This window comes from Lactuca saligna, chromosome 5 (assembly GCF_052625555.1).
Source record: "Lactuca saligna cultivar CGN05327 chromosome 5, ASM5262555v1, whole genome shotgun sequence".
NCBI classification, from domain to species: domain Eukaryota; kingdom Viridiplantae; phylum Streptophyta; class Magnoliopsida; order Asterales; family Asteraceae; genus Lactuca; species Lactuca saligna.
This window is the reverse complement of record NC_136421.1, coordinates 285135679-285151923: the sequence shown is the minus strand read 5'-3', so window position 1 is coordinate 285151923 and position 16245 is coordinate 285135679.

The following is a 16245-nucleotide window of genomic DNA, read 5'->3' as shown; positions in this document are numbered from 1 at the left end:
AGGGATCAGGTTCATGCTCTGGAGTTGAGCACTTAGATGAGCAAACTAGGAAGTTCATTTCCTCAGAGATCATGTGCAACATACTTGAGCAGACTCCTGTGATCTTCGGTTCGATCAAGGAGGGTATTATGGAGCTTATGGATGAGAGGTTGGCTGCATTTCGCACTGAGGTGGTGACCATGATGGGGTCACGCATGCTTACGTTCAGAAAGTTCAGGACATGTAGAGCTCCTGATTATGAGAGGGCTTGAGACCCCATTGCTAGTACTAGGTGGTTGGCAGATGTTGTCAATGCATTCCGCACCAGCAGATGTCCCAAGGGGGACAAGGTTAGACTCGCGCCCTATCTTCTGAAGGGCAGTAAGAGCTATTGGAGATGACACTGTGTTGGATGCTATGACATGGGTTGATTTTACGACCCGGTTCAGAGCCGAGTTCGCACCTATTATTGAGGTGCAGCAGCTTGCTAGGTAGTTTCAGGACCTCCAACAGATGACAGAGACTGTGGTGGAGATTATCGCCAAGTTTAGGGAGAGAGCCCTCCTTGTTTTGCAGTATGTGGCGGACGAGGAGATGAAAAAGGCTCGATATCATGAGATGTTGCAGACTGATATCCGCCAGTTTGTGAGTCGATCCAGCTGCAAGACGATGAAAGATATGATAGCGAGGGATCGAGAGAGAGAGAGAGAGAGAGAGAAAGAAAGAAAGAGAGAGTTGGATTTAGAGATGGAGAGGAAGAGGAAGCCAGAGGGAGTTCAGATAGTGGGTTCAGGCAAGAAGCACAAGGTATCAGATCACAGATCTCGGAGCCAACAGAGCCACGGTCGTAGTGGCAAATACGACAGGATGCACGAGGGAGCGTGCAAGGCAGGGAGTTCAGGTTGCTACAAGTGCGTCTGAACTAGTCACATAAGTCGATATTGCACGGCTATTACCACCACCACACCAGCATCAGACCTGATTTGCTTCCAGTGCAATCAGAGGGGATACAAGCGGTCCCAGTGCTCGAGCTTAGCAGTAGCAAGGAAGGTGGTGACACCTTCTCCTGCCACTTTGAGGATGACAGACAGCTGTCAGGGCTGGGATGAGGCGCCTACGGCGCGAAGCAGGGCTTTTTAGCTTACTGCAAAGGAGGCACGAGCAGATCCTGACGTGGTGACGGGTATGTATTTTCCTCTTACCTCTGTATTTGATAATGTTTATTTCTCATGTTTATGTGTTTGTTTATAGGGTCGTTCTTAGTGAACAACATTTCAGCTATGGTATTGTTTGATTCGGGGGCTACCCGATCATATGTGTCTCTCGCACTTAGCAAGCGATTTAGCAGAGTTCCAGGGGAGCTTGATTGTCCACTCGACATTGAGATAGTTGATGACATGACCGTCAGGGTCAAGAGAGTTCATAAAGGATGTACTTTACGGTTATTTGATGAGCGGTTTTCAGTGGATTTAGTTCCTATTCCCCTGCGAGGGAATAAGGTTATAGTAGGTATGAATTGGCTGAGCCTCAATGGGGCAGTGATAGATTGTGAGCAGCAGTTGGTTAGAGTTTGCACCCCCAGTGGGGGAGAGTTAGTGATTCAGGGCGATATGTCACAGCACGGACCAGTTTTCTGTTCTGCAGCAAGAGCGAGATGCCACATTCAGCAGGGTTGTGCGGGATATGTCGCGTATGTCATGGATATCCGGGATAAGGGTAAGGCGACAGTTGACGATGTACCGATGGTACGAGATTATCCGAATATATTCCCGGAGGAATTGCCTAGGATACCTCCGGAGAGACAAGTTGAGTTCCAAATTGACCTGGTCCATGGTGCGGCTTTGATAGCAAAGGAACCATATCGGTTGGCTCCTCCCGAGATGCAGGAGTTGTCTAAACAGCTACAAGAGCTGATAGACAAAGGTTTCATTAGGTCGAGCAGTTCGCCATGGGGAGCCCCGATCCTATTTGTGAAGAAGAAGGATGGGTCGCACCGTATGTGCATAGATTACTGGGAGTTGAATAAGATAACGGTGAAGAACCGTTACCCACTCCCAAGGATAGATGATTTATTCGACCAGCTTCAGGGAGCATCTTGGTTTTCCAAGATTGATTTACGGTCTGGATATCACCAGATGCAGGTCAAAGATGATGATATGTAGAAGACCGATTTTTGGACCCGTTATGGTTATTATGAGTTTGTGGTGATGCCGTTTGGTCTCACCAATGCTCCAGCCGTGTTCATGGATATCATGAATTGCGTGTGCGGACCGATGTTGGATCGGTTTGTAATAGTATTCATTGATGACATATTGGTTTATTCCAAGACTGAGGAGCAACACGAGGAACACCTGAGGGAGGTACTAGAGACCTTGAGGAGGGAGAGACTTTTCGCAAAGTTCTTCAAGTGTGAGTTCTGATTGCACGAGGTGCAGATTCTGGGGCACCTTGTCAACCAGAAGGGTATATTAGTTGATCCGGCCAAGATAGAGGTTGTGATGCAGTGGGAGGTCCCGAGGTCTACATCCGAGATTCAGAGCTTCTTGTATTTGGCAGGGTATTACAGGAGATTTATCCAGGACTTCTCCAAGATAGCAGTTTCGTTGACCCGACTGACCAAGAAGTCGGTGGTGTTTCGTTGGGGTCCTGAGCAGCAGATAGCGTTTGAGACGCTCAGGCAACGCCTGTGCGAGGCGAAGATTCTCACCCTGTCGGAGGGAGTAGATGACTTTAGCCGAGATTTATGTGCGAGAGGTAGTGGCACGACATGTAGTGCCTGTCTCAGTGCTGTCAGACCGAGATGTTCGGTTTACTTCCAGGTTTTGGAAACGGTTTCACGACGAGATGGGTACTCGTCTCCATTTCAGCACCGCTTTCCACCCTCAGAAGAATGGGCAGAGCGAGAGGACGATTCAGACTCTCGAGGACATGCTTTAGGCATGTGTGCTAGATTTCGGTGGCAGTTGGGATACGTATCTTCTGCTAGTGTAATTTTCGTATAACAACAGCTACCACTCTAGTATAGATCGGCCTCCCTTCGAGATGCTCTACGGGAGAAAGTGTAGGACCCTAATTTTTTGGGGCGAGGTCGGTCAGAGATTCATAGGGAGTATAGAGGTAATACTCAAGACCACGGTGCGGATTGAGCAAGTCTAAAGCAGGCTCCAGACTGCTCAGATCCGACAGAAGAGTTACGTCAATAAGCAGCGTTTGGACTTGGAGTTCCAGGTATGTGATATGGTCCTTCTGAAAGTGTCACCCTGGAAGGGTGTTATCAGGTTTCAGAAGCAGGGAAAGCTAGGCCCCAGGTTCATTGGTCCATTTAGGGTTTTGGCCCGGGTAGGTCGGGTTGCGTATCAGAGCTCAGTCAAATCCACAGCACGTTCCATGTTTCTCAGTTGCGGAAGTGCTTAGTGGATGATCCAGCAGTGATACCCTTTGAGGATATTCAGGTTGACGACAGCTTGAACTACATCGAGAGACCAGTGGAGATTTTAGATCGCAAGACGAAGAAGCTGAGGAATAAGAGGGTGGAGTTAGTGAAGGTGCAGTGGCAACACCAAAAAGGTTAAGAGTGGACATGGGAGCCCGAGGAGGAGATGAGGGAGCATTACCCGGAGTTATTTTTAGGTTCAGCAGACTTTGAGGATGAAGTTTAAGACAAGTGGGGGAGAATTGTAACGCCCCGTTCCTGGTACATATTTAATCCATTAAATGTTCATTTTGTAAAAGCTACTCAACAAGTTGGTAGCCCTAACTCATCGAGTAGATGCCAGCTTGCTCGCGAGGTTTAAGTGGTCTACTCGAAGAGTCAAAGCATGGACTCGGCGAGTAGATCCATCAGGAGGAAACCCTAATTCTTAGGGTTTGCACCCTATTTAAGCATCATTTCAGGCCCCCATCCCAGCCTCCATTACCTCCACTCCCTGACCTCGAAACCCTAAGTAGCTATTGAGTGTTCTTAAGCTTTCCTTGTCATTTTGTGTGTTTTGAAGCTAGAAGAAGGAAGGAAACCCTTGGTGATTCAAGAAGAGGTTGTAGATCCAGAGGCTGTGTTGCATTTTAGAACCTTTGAATGTATAAAGCTTGTACCTTGGTTTCCATTCACTTAGATCTTTTTATAGACTTGTTATTTGCACTTTATGGGTCCTTTCCAAGGTCATTCCAAGATTTGAACCTTGTGGAATGAAAGGACTTCAAATCTATTCATTTATGAGCTCTAGAAGCTCAAAGTTGCCACCTTTATCCAGCTATCACTCCATGATATGGTGTAGGCCTTTGTTTTGGCTTAAAATAAGTGTTTTAGCTTCGTAACATCATGCATGAACGTAAATTTAGCAACTTTACGTGTAATGCTTGTCTAACGAGTCCAGATCTATGATTTAGAAGCATTGGAATCATTAGAATCAACTGTATGGATTGAGCATGCAAGGAACTCGCCAAGTTGTTCTTCGGACTCGACGAGTCGAGTCGAGTCTCCCCAATCTTTTCTAGTTGTGAGTGAGACCATTGAGCTGAGAGGGAGGGGTGACTTAGTAAGTTGAATAAGAGTAGGACCAAGGAGCTAAAGGACTCGACGAGTAGAGTCGAAATGTCCCAATGATTATTGCAGACAGAACTCGAATAGTCAGTGGAAGGGCTTGACGATTTGACCCAGTAGACCACAAGTTAGAACATTTCAGAGACTCATCGAGTAGGAAGATGACTCGACGAGTTAAGTTGATTGGGGTTGACCTTAACTTGACTTTGACCAGAGCGTTGACTTTGATTAGGGGTAAAATGGATATATTGCCCTAGGAAGGAGTTTCAGATATTGACTATGTATTATTGTGTTTTGATATCCGGACAGACGTTAAGGCAGTTACCGGATATTCCTCACCGCGAGATTTCATAGTCAGCTTTACGAGGTGAGTTTTCCTCCCGTAGGAACGGGTCTAAGGCACCAATATTGGACCGTTTAAGTAGTATAATATGTCGGGGTTATCCCGATGCAGTTTATATGTTTCCAGACTTCAGTCTGATGTCGAGGTGGTCTCAAGAAGTAGTTATAAATGCTTGATGTCTTTGTGATTCATGCATGTTTATGTGTTATGTGTTATATGTTCCGGACATCGGTCTGATGTCGGGTAAGCCCGATGCAGTATATGTGATTATGTTAAGTGTTTATGATATATGTTATGTTGTGTATGTGTCGGGGTAAGCCTGATGTCGGGGTGAGCCCGATGCCCGATGCGGTCGGATGTCGGGGTGATCCCGATACCGGACAGGAGTCCGATGTCGGGTAAGCCGATGTCGGGATTCGTCCCGATGCAATTGGGAGTAGTCCTATAGTTATGTATTTACTATATGTGCTTTGTATGGTATGTGGTAGTTTGGGGGAACTCACTAAGCTTCGTGCTTACAATTTCGATTTTGGTTTCAGGTACTTCAGCTAGTAAAGAGAATGGTTCGAGCTGATGGCATGGCACACACCACATTTTATTAGCCTGAGAGTTCACTCTGATATTTGTTATGAGACTGTTATATGTTTATCAGATTTTATAAGTTTTTGAGATACATGTTTTATAGTTTTACACTATGGCAATGATATCTATGTTTGATAAATGATTTTGAAAAGGAAATTTTGGCTTGTATTTTTGGGGTGTTTCAATATAGCATCAAATCCCTTTGTCGTCCTCGAGAACTTGGTAATGAAGTCCATTGTGATCTGTTAACATTTTCACATGGGAATCTCTAGAGGCTGCAGCTTGCAATGCGGCCTCTGATGCTCGACCTTGACCATCCTGCAGGTCAAGCATCTCTCGACTTATCAAGCGATTTCCCGCTTTATGCACGGCCAACAGTAGGTCAAACTCAAATCCTGATACATCTTGGTGGCTCCCGGGTGAATAGAGAAATCAGAATTATGAGCCTCCTCCATAACCATTTATCTGGCCCCTCCAGACATTAGAACCCACACCCGACCACATCGGGTCAATAATCCCCGACTATCTTGCACAAACCGGGTGTTCTCACCCCTAATCCTCTCCAGCTTCCAATTCTACAGAGCATACTCTCTGCATGGGCTTCCTTGATCAAGCCCACAAGTGGAGAATCCACTGATATCCTCATAAATATCGCCGGAGTGGAAGACTTGTCTAACTTACGGCTTAGAGCATCCGCAACCACGTTCGCTTTACCTGGGTGGTAAAGGATCTCACAGTCTTAGTCCTTGACTACATCTAGCCACATGCACTGCCTTATGTTTAGGTTCGGCTGATCCATGATGTGTCTCAGGCTCTTGTGGTCTGTGTAGATGGTACAACGGACCCTATAGAGATAATGCCTCCAAATCTTGATGGCAAACACCGCCTCCCCAACTCCAGATCATAAGTAAGGTATCTCGTCTCATACGGCTTCAACTGTCGCGATACATAGGCTATCACTCGTCCTCTTTGCATGAGGACTGCTCCTAGACATGTGATGAACGCATCACAATAAACCACAAAACCATTAACTCCCTTCGGAAGAGTCAACATTGGAGCCTCGCATAACCATTGTCAAAGGGTCTAAAATGCCCTCTGTTGCTCGGGGCCAACCGGAAATCCACCCCCTTCCTCGTCAGACGAGAGAGGGGTACTGAAATCTTGGAGAAATCTCGTATAAATCTTCGGTAGTACCCTGCCAATCCCAAAAATCTCCTGATGTCTGAGGGAGTTTTCAGAACCTTCCACTGCATAACCACCTCGATTTTGGCCGGATCGACCAAAATCCTCTCTTGATTAACGAGTTTTCCTAGGAACTGGACCTCTCGTAATCAAAAATCGCACTTCGAGAACTTGGCATAAAGTCGTTCCCGCCTCATAAATCCTAATAACTCCTGCAGATGCTCCTCATGCTACTCTCGGGTCTTGGAATACACCAAGATGTTGTCGATGAATATTATGAACAGGTGATCGAGCATCGGTCTGCAGACCCAGTTCATCAAGTCCATAAACATTGTATGCGCGTTGGTGAGCCCAAAAGGCATCACCACGAACTCGTAATGTCCATAACGAGTTCAGAACGCGGTCTTCTCCATGAACTCGCCAGGGCATCTAACTCGTCGAGTAGACTTTTCAATATGAAATATTAAGACTAAAATTAATACCTAAGAGTCGGGTCGTTACACTCGAATAACTTAAGAGAACTCGGGAACACGGGGGGGGGGGGGGGGGGGGGGGTCCAGGGAAAGCACCATATAGAGGTTCTAAGGGGCATCACCCTTAGCGGGGTTAAGGGGGCACCGTTACGAGGTGTGGGGAAATCATACACCTAAAAATAATCCATATAAGAAAATGGGCCCAATAAAATATTCTAAAAAAACCCAATGTTTGGGTCCATTAAAAGAAGCATTGTTTTACCCCTTAAAATTTTCGTTTTCTACATATAAAAGAAGACTTGAACATATACAGGAAAATTGTGTCTTCTCTTTGCAACCATTGTCTCTACACAACAAAAGCAAGATATTATGTATTTTTGTATTTGAATTAGGCATGTAAATTCAAATTGAATTTCTTGGATTAAGACAAATCAGGATTTCGTGATATACACCACATACAAATTGGGTCGAAATCACAGATTTTAGGAAGTGCTTCTCATACATGATCCTTGAATTATCCAAGTGTTTGTATTGATATTCAAAACCCAAAATTCTAACATCCTATTTATCCATATATACTTCCACCAAGTCTTATATGTGCTCCACATCGATTACAGTTTTCCTATTAAACAATTATTTACTCTTCAAAAAAATTCCTCAACGTGTATCCTCACATTCACAGCTAAATTTCTAATATAAACTTTTGGACACTTACAAGAGCATAAGTGGGTATTTCATTCTTCTTGTTGTCAGTACCCTTCTCTTACTATAGTTTTCATACGTTCATTGTCGTTCATTGTCATTCATTGATGATAAAATATAGAACCATGAGTTGTTTCCTACAAACTCGGTATTGTTATATTATAAAATTCTTGATGTCTTAAACAATAATTACATAAAATATATATAGAGAATACCTAAACCCTAAGGGCCTTGGGCCTAAACCCTATGAGTATTAGCCTAACCCAAATCACTAACATCCCCTCACAATTTATCAGGATGAAACGATTAAGTGGAAAAAAAAAAGAATAATACATGAAGACAACGAAAATGACGATGGTCGAGCTCTGAAGATGGTAGCTAACAGTGACTGTCCTACGAAGGAAACGAGAAAAGAAGCAGTGGTCGGAGGCGGTTCCGTTGTAGAAGAAGAGAAGAGTAGAAGCGACGACGACAATCATGGATTCGAATGCAGAGGGTTCTTGAGAAAGGAAACGAGAAAGAAAGAGGGTTTCAAGTTGCAGCAGACGGAGCCAATTTCGGCTAGATCGACGACTATAGTGTTGATAGAGAGAGAGGGGGGGATTGCAGATCAGAGGCTGTCTAACAAAGAAGGTATCATCGGAGAGAGGCATCATCATTGGAAGATGATTACTCGAAAAAGAGATCTAAAGAAGAAGAAGAGGTCGGTCGAGGAAGAGATAGAAAGCTCGGAGGCACTGAGGCAGGCCCCATCCGAGGAGGAAGCAGAAGCATCCGCAACTGTTTGCCGATAAACGGGCTCTGGATTGGTTCTGACAACTGTTTTATTATTTAGAATGAGAAAGAAGAAAAAGAAAAATATGGAACCTAATGAAAGCACCTCCGACGATTATTAGTGAAGGTCGTTGGAGGTGGAGGGCTAGTGGTTACAGGTTGTGGTCAAAAATAGCATTTTAACCTAGAGTTTTAATACCATGTTAGATAATATATTATTTGATTAGTCGAAATATAATTAAATAAGAATATATAAATAATACCTAAACCCTAAAGATTTTGAGTCTAAACCATGCATTAGTTTAACCCTACTCCCCAGCAAATATGATTTTCTTTTCTTTTGCATGAGATCATGTCCTATTGTCACATATTTTCATCCAATCTAATAATTAGACACCTGTTTATATAACAAAAACACGATGTTCCATGAACACAATAACATTTAAAACTTAGTTGTCATTTTGTATGAAAAAAAGCTTAAGGGCCCCAATGACTAAAGTTTCACAGGGGCCTCATTTCCCTAAAACCATGACTAAAGCTTTATAGGAGCCTCATTTCCCTAACATGTTTCGATGGATATTTGTTCATCGAGATCCTTCCTCACCATTTTGTAGATTTTTGTATAAACTGGTACTTCCAAAACAATATCATTTCATCTATAACCATATTGAACAAACATCACGTATATATAAGAATGATAAATGGCACAAAAAACACTCTTTTTATACAGAAATTCGATTTTGAAACCGTGTTTTTTTTTGTCAATTTTGACACTGTGTTTTCCAATTTGTTACAATTCTGACCACTTGACCGGTTAACCAGGTTACATGCTGACGTGACATGATGATGTGTCAGTTTTGATGACGTGGCATGCTGACGTGTCAAAATTGATTTTTTTTCCACAAAAAACACTAAGTTTTCACTTTTTTTCGATTTTGACACTAAGTTTAATTTTTTATTTTAATTTTGACACTATGTTTTTTTTGTTCCAAATCGAACATCATTTATCAAATTTTATTCAATTTTATCTATTTTTCATTTGAAACCGTATAAATATATTTTTTTTATTACATTTTAAACCGTATAAACATATGTTTTTCGTTTAAAAACCACATTTTTATTTAAATACAATGTGTTTTTTTTTCTTACATTCAAAGCATTAGTTATATCACGAGAATCAAACTAACCATAATCTTCTAATAAGATGTAAAAATTTGATGGATTGCAAACTTGATATCTGAGTTTTGATCGACTACACACCTCCAAACATATTTTAAAGTTGCATATTTAATATAAAATATAATTTTTATATAACTAATACATATTTATATATAAAGATATGGTTTGAGTGTAAAAAATGTATTTATACAAAACTATGGTTTTTAAATGAAAAAAAAAACATATTTATACGGTTTAAATGTATTAAAAAATATTTATACGGTTTCAAATAGAAAATTGTTAACATTGAACAAAATTGAAAAAAATAATGTTCGATTTGAAACGAAAAAAACATAATGTCAAAGTTGAAAGAAAAAATTAAACTTAGTATCAAAATCGAAAAAAATGAAAACTTAGTGTTTTTTATGAGAAAAACTTTTTTTAATTTTGACACGTCAGCAGATAGTGTCAGCATGCCACATCAGCATATAACCTGGTTAACCGGTCAAGTGGTCAGAATTGTAACAATTGAAAACCACAGTGTTAAAATTAACACAAAAAATAATACGGTGTCAAAATCGAATTTTTGTGTAAAAATAGTGTTTTTTGTATCATTTACCCATATAAGAATTTAGATCCATATAATTTAAAATTTCCCGTTTCCCCTTAGAAAATCCGATTAAACCTTGTATAACATTTATTGCCAAGTAATTTTTCATTTATATTAAATTATGTTATAAACATTCTTTAATAAAAATTTCAAGAAGATGATTTGTATTTATATATACGAAAAAAGTGTTTGAGAGTATTAAAAGGATCTCAATGTATTCTATAGAAATACGAAGGGCGTTAGTTTGTATACATATACATAAATCAAGGGGCGGTGATATATCTTCCTCAATAAACAAGCAACGAATATATCTTCAGATTACAGCTAGACACCATTGGTCTGTGGGCTCCACTTGCTTTAAAAGACAAAAATACCCTCGATGTTGCTTAAATGACCACGTCATAAGCGAAAAGAAAGAAGGGGTAGTTTAGGAAATTGAAGTCTCCGACAGGTGGGAAATGTAAGGGGGCTTTTGAATTTGAAAATGGGGTTGGTCCACCAACACGCTATCACGAGCTACAATAAACCGTGTTGCGGATAGCCTTTTTTTACTCCCGGACCCGGTTCAAAACACTGAAACTGAAACAGGGGGTTATTACTTATTTGTACTTGTAAATTGTGAATAACCTTTACCAAATTAGTTTAACTTTAATTTAAACTCATATTATTTTATTTTATCTGAGCTTAAAGAATCAAGTTTGACTAGAGATACGGAAAAGGTTATTACAAAATTGATTGGAGTAAGTTGTAATTATAGTTTGTAATATATTGTGATGTTGATTTTGGGTCAATTTTTTTATTGGAAATTACGTACCTTATGGAATCACATTAAATTAAATACTTCGAAAATGCATATACCAACAAAAAAACACTTTGCTTCTCTAATAAAAAATCGTTCTTTAGAAAATTACAATAATTATTAAATGTATAAGTTGAATGAAAATTTTCCACTTTTAAATATTCAAAATATATTATTAATGGTTTTAGTGTTGTTATTCATTTTAGGTGCTCGTATTCACATGAGTAACTAAATAAGGATTTAAGCTAAGCTCGATACGATTTAGAATGTGTGGAATACATACCCGTATAAAGTAGTTTGATCTGGATACGACGAATGATGAGGGTCAACAAGGTAATGCCTCTTTAAGGGGTGGTATAACATTATTTAACTATATATTTTAGGTCATTATCTTAATATATTTGATTAAAATGTTATATTTTAAGATACATTATACTTAATATGCTTTGAAATGTTTATTTAAAGTTAAAATTGAATTGTGATGCAAAAGAAAGAGAACGGGGTGAAAAAGCACGAAAATCAGCAAAATACGTGTCGTGCCCTTTTAGAAGGTGTGTTGCATCCCTTCAGCAAAACGAAATATTCAGTTTTTCTTCATGCGCAAGTTTATGTGTTTGTGTGCAATAAGGAACTCAATCACCGTGCCATGTCATAGTGTCGTGAAAACTATAAAAATACAATTTTTCCAACCTTAATCGATGTGAAGCCATTGGCAGCTTTGAGTTGCGATTTTTACTCGATTTTGACTTCCAAAAATCCTTTTAAGGTCAATTTCGAAGCTAGAGAGTTTATTGGAGCAAGGATTTGAAGATTCAAGCAATAGTTGCATCGAAATTTCACTTCGGGTTTGCATGACCTTTGTGTTAATTGTTCATTAACTATTAATACTAGGAAATTCAACCAATATAACTATTTATATTACAATTCGGTAATCAACTCATTAATCCATCGAACTGCTAATAAATCAAACATAGAAATTAAGGGGATTCATATTCTAGTGGAAGTACTTTTTATCTATTGTTTTAATTTTGTACTTTACTTCATTTGATTAATTAAGTGTTAAAGCAAGTTTAATTTAGTTTAACCCCCCCCCCCCCCCCCCTCTTCTTTTTTTTATTGTACTATTATTAATTTAATTAGCGTTTGAATTATTTGATGTAAATCATTCTCGTTCCCCTTTTGTTCACAATCATTTTCTTACCACAACTATACTATTATACGATTAGTTTCATTCCCTAGTGTGTGTACTAATTAACACGGAATATACTAGTATTTATAAATTTAAAATTAGTGCATAAAATAACACATCACGTGGTTAAGGATGGTGCCCGGACCGGTCAACAAACATGATCAAGGGAAACAACCATCTTTAGGTTCTAAAGAGCACCACAAAAACAAGATTTTATAAAGAACTTATAGATCATAATTTAAGTTGTATATCAAAATAACCGTGTTTCTAAGAGGAAAAATGATTAGGGAAAACATTAATATGATAAAAATTGATGGTAATTTACACAAAAAAAATAGTAGATATTTAGGTGTTGTTTGTTTTTCTGAAGTAAAAGTTCATGAAGTCTGTGGACCACTTCTGCAACTCTCTGCAGTATGAGAGGTGGACCAAACGGTTGTATACTGTAATAAGAAGTGTGTTTGTTTTTTAACATCTGCATGCTGCTGCAGATATTAAATAATTAAAATAAACTAAAAATAATTTTTTAATACCAAAAATTTAATAATGTATGACATTTTGGCAAGAATTTATGATATTTAGCAAAAAATAATGATAATTCAACAAAAAATAAAGATATTTTAGCAAAAAGTGATTATAATTCAACAAAAAATAAAGATAATTTAATACTGTAATAAAGATATTTTAGCAAAAAGTGATTATATTTTAGCAAAAAGTGATTATATTTCAGCAAAAAATAATGATAATCTCCAATAAAGTCCTAAAATTTTCGTCCGGTTTACGTTTTAGTCCTAAACTAATTTTTATTTACGAAAAAGTCCTAAAAACCGGCAAAAGTATGCATTTTGACCCCTTTTGACCGGTTGGAACCGGCAACAAATTAATTTGGGACTATTTCATAAACTAACCTAAAATATTGGGACTATTTCACAAAATGACTTAAAATATTGGGATTTTTTCTGCAAAAAAAATATTAGGATTTTTCTGCAAACAAAAACCTTATTATTATTATTATTATTATTATTATTATTATTATTATTAACAAGTATACTAATTTTTAAATTCATTTTTATTAATATATTTAATAATACATATAAATACGCTTAAATAAAAATATATTAAAGAAATTATTTAAAGGTGAAGGTGGTGGTGATGGTAATGCTTTAAGCATTGAAATCACTGCTTGTATGTCCTCACTTTGTATATGATCATTTCACATTTCTTATTATTGTTTTCAATTAAAAATATTAACACTTAACAATTTAAAAGAAGTTGCCTATTTATAAAATTATGTATAAATAGTTTAAGATAAAAGGATTTCTCACTTTGTATATAAAATTTCTTAAAGTAGAATGATTTCTTTTCAAATCCAACAGATTCACAATAAATATTTACATTGGTGGCCCATATCAAAATTCAAAAATATTAATTAAAATATCTTATTTAATAGAAAGTAATATGATTTATTTTGCTTTATCACATTATATCTGCTATGTTTCCAAAAAACCACAAGGATAAAGTGATGAAAAAAAGCAACACACATGTTGGTAATTAAAAAATACTTACACACAAGACATACACGCATATCACATGCTCACTATTTGTAAACAATTTGAAAAACCAGTAGCTTCTTTTAAATTGTTAAATGTTAATATTCTGAATTAAAAACAATAATAACAAATGTGAAATGACCATATACAAAGTTAGAATATACAAACAGACATTCATGATTACAAAGCTTAAAGCATTACCATCCGCTTAACCTTCACCTTTATAAAATGTCTTTAATATTTTTTTAATTTAAATGTATTTATATGTATTATTAATAAATTAATAATAACAAATTTAAAAAGTAGTATACTTATTTATATTTTTAATATAATAATAATAAGGTTTTTGTTTGCAGAAAAACCCTAATATTTTTTGTTTTTGCAGAAAAGTCCCAGTATTTTGGGTCAATTTATGAAATAGTCCTAAATTAATTTATTACCGGTTCCAACCAGACAAAAAGGATCAAAATGCAAACTTTTGCCGGTTTTTGGGACTTTTTCGTAAACAAAAATTAGTTTAGGACTAAAACATAAACCGGGCTAAAATTTTAGAACTTTATTGGAGATTTCCCTTTCATCAATAAATTATTATTATTCAATATAAAAAAACGAAAAAAAAAACAACAAGAATAAACAAAAAAAATATGAAATAAGATTTCGGCAACATGAAAAAGAAGAAGAAGAAAAAGAAGAGGTTGGAAGATGCAATACAAGTGTTGCGCCAAACAGAACACACGTGGAGGTTTTTTACTCCGAGTACTTCTAAAAAACAAACAACTACGAAATGAAAAGTGTTGTGCGTGTGTTGCGCAGCAATAACAGGTCTGAAAAGGTTTTTTCTAAAAACAAACAACACCTTATAATAGACATCATTACAATGTGTATGCTTATATTTTTTTTCCATGTGCCTTTATATGAGCTACCATATTTATTGTGTATCTATATGACTATATATAGAAATCGCTTGTGATATCAAACAAGTTATCCTTTGTTTAATCATGTCCCAATTTTAAACATAGATTTGGAAGGGAATATGAGGGGTGATATAACATAATCTGAATTTAGACCGATGTAAAACAAATTTGGAAAAGACATTGCAAATGTTATTTCATTATTTAAAATCTCTTTAGCCCTTACTTTACATACTAAAATCGAGCTAAAATTATATATGAAAAAACGAGTAACATAGGAGGAATATACATGAACATGGCCTCGAGAAACAGTCTTTCTAACAAAATAGATATCTATATCCACATGTTTTGTCCGTTGATGCTAGATATGATTCTTAGATAATTAAAGTATAATAGCATTGTCATAATACGCAATAGTATCCTCGGTGATGGGACATTGTTTTCAATGATGATATTAAGAATCCAACATGTTTCAAGGATTACATTAACAACATGGTGGTATTTCACATCGAAATTGGAGCATGAGAGTGTCAGTTGGTGTTTAGAGGATAAAGAGGTAAAGTTATCTGCTAAGAAAACACAATAGTTAAAGGTGAATGTCAGGACTTTGGGTACCAACCCCAATAGATGTCGTTGTAAGTGACTATAGTCATCATTATAGATGGTGTTAAGTGGAGGCCAAGTATACCGCAAAATCCGTCTAAGAGCATATACATGTTAATCTCGAAGATTATACATAAAATGCATACATGTTGGACGACATAAGAGATATCATTGGGATCATATTGGTAATGTTAAATATTAAAGAGCACTTTCACTTCTCCTTTATAACCTAAAGTTCCTTAATTGGTGGACTCTTATTGGCATAAAGCTTGAAATTATTATCCACATGCTTCGATGTAGTATTGTGCATCGACATATTGGCATGAATCAAAATATATTTCCTTTTTATTTTTGTTGAGAAAGGAAAAGGGGGCACAAGGGTTTTGTGTAACTTGGGTGCCTAAAATTTTACTTAAAGGACCAAATATTTCTTTGAAAAATTGTATATAATATATGCTATTTGAGACCCTCATCGGTATATAAAAAAGGGAGTTGTCAAATTACTATGAATAAACCAATCAATGGTACGAATATGCCAAACTAATGGTACCATGCCTAAGGGTCTTGTTTTAACCCATATAAGATTTATTAAAATGACACAAACTGTCAAGAAGAATGAATTTTTGTACTAAAAAAGATATGCCAAATTGGTGTATTTTGTTAGAAATAGTCAATTTAAGAAATGCTATAATTTTTGTAGGTCTATTCGTCTAAACATCTTGTCATAATCCACGCCAACCTATAAGGATAATATGTTTACCAAAATTTAAACCTTGTGTAGCTAAAAAGTAACGCTAGGCCAAAATTCAAGAGTAAAAATCCACTTGTATCGATTTATATTAACATTATT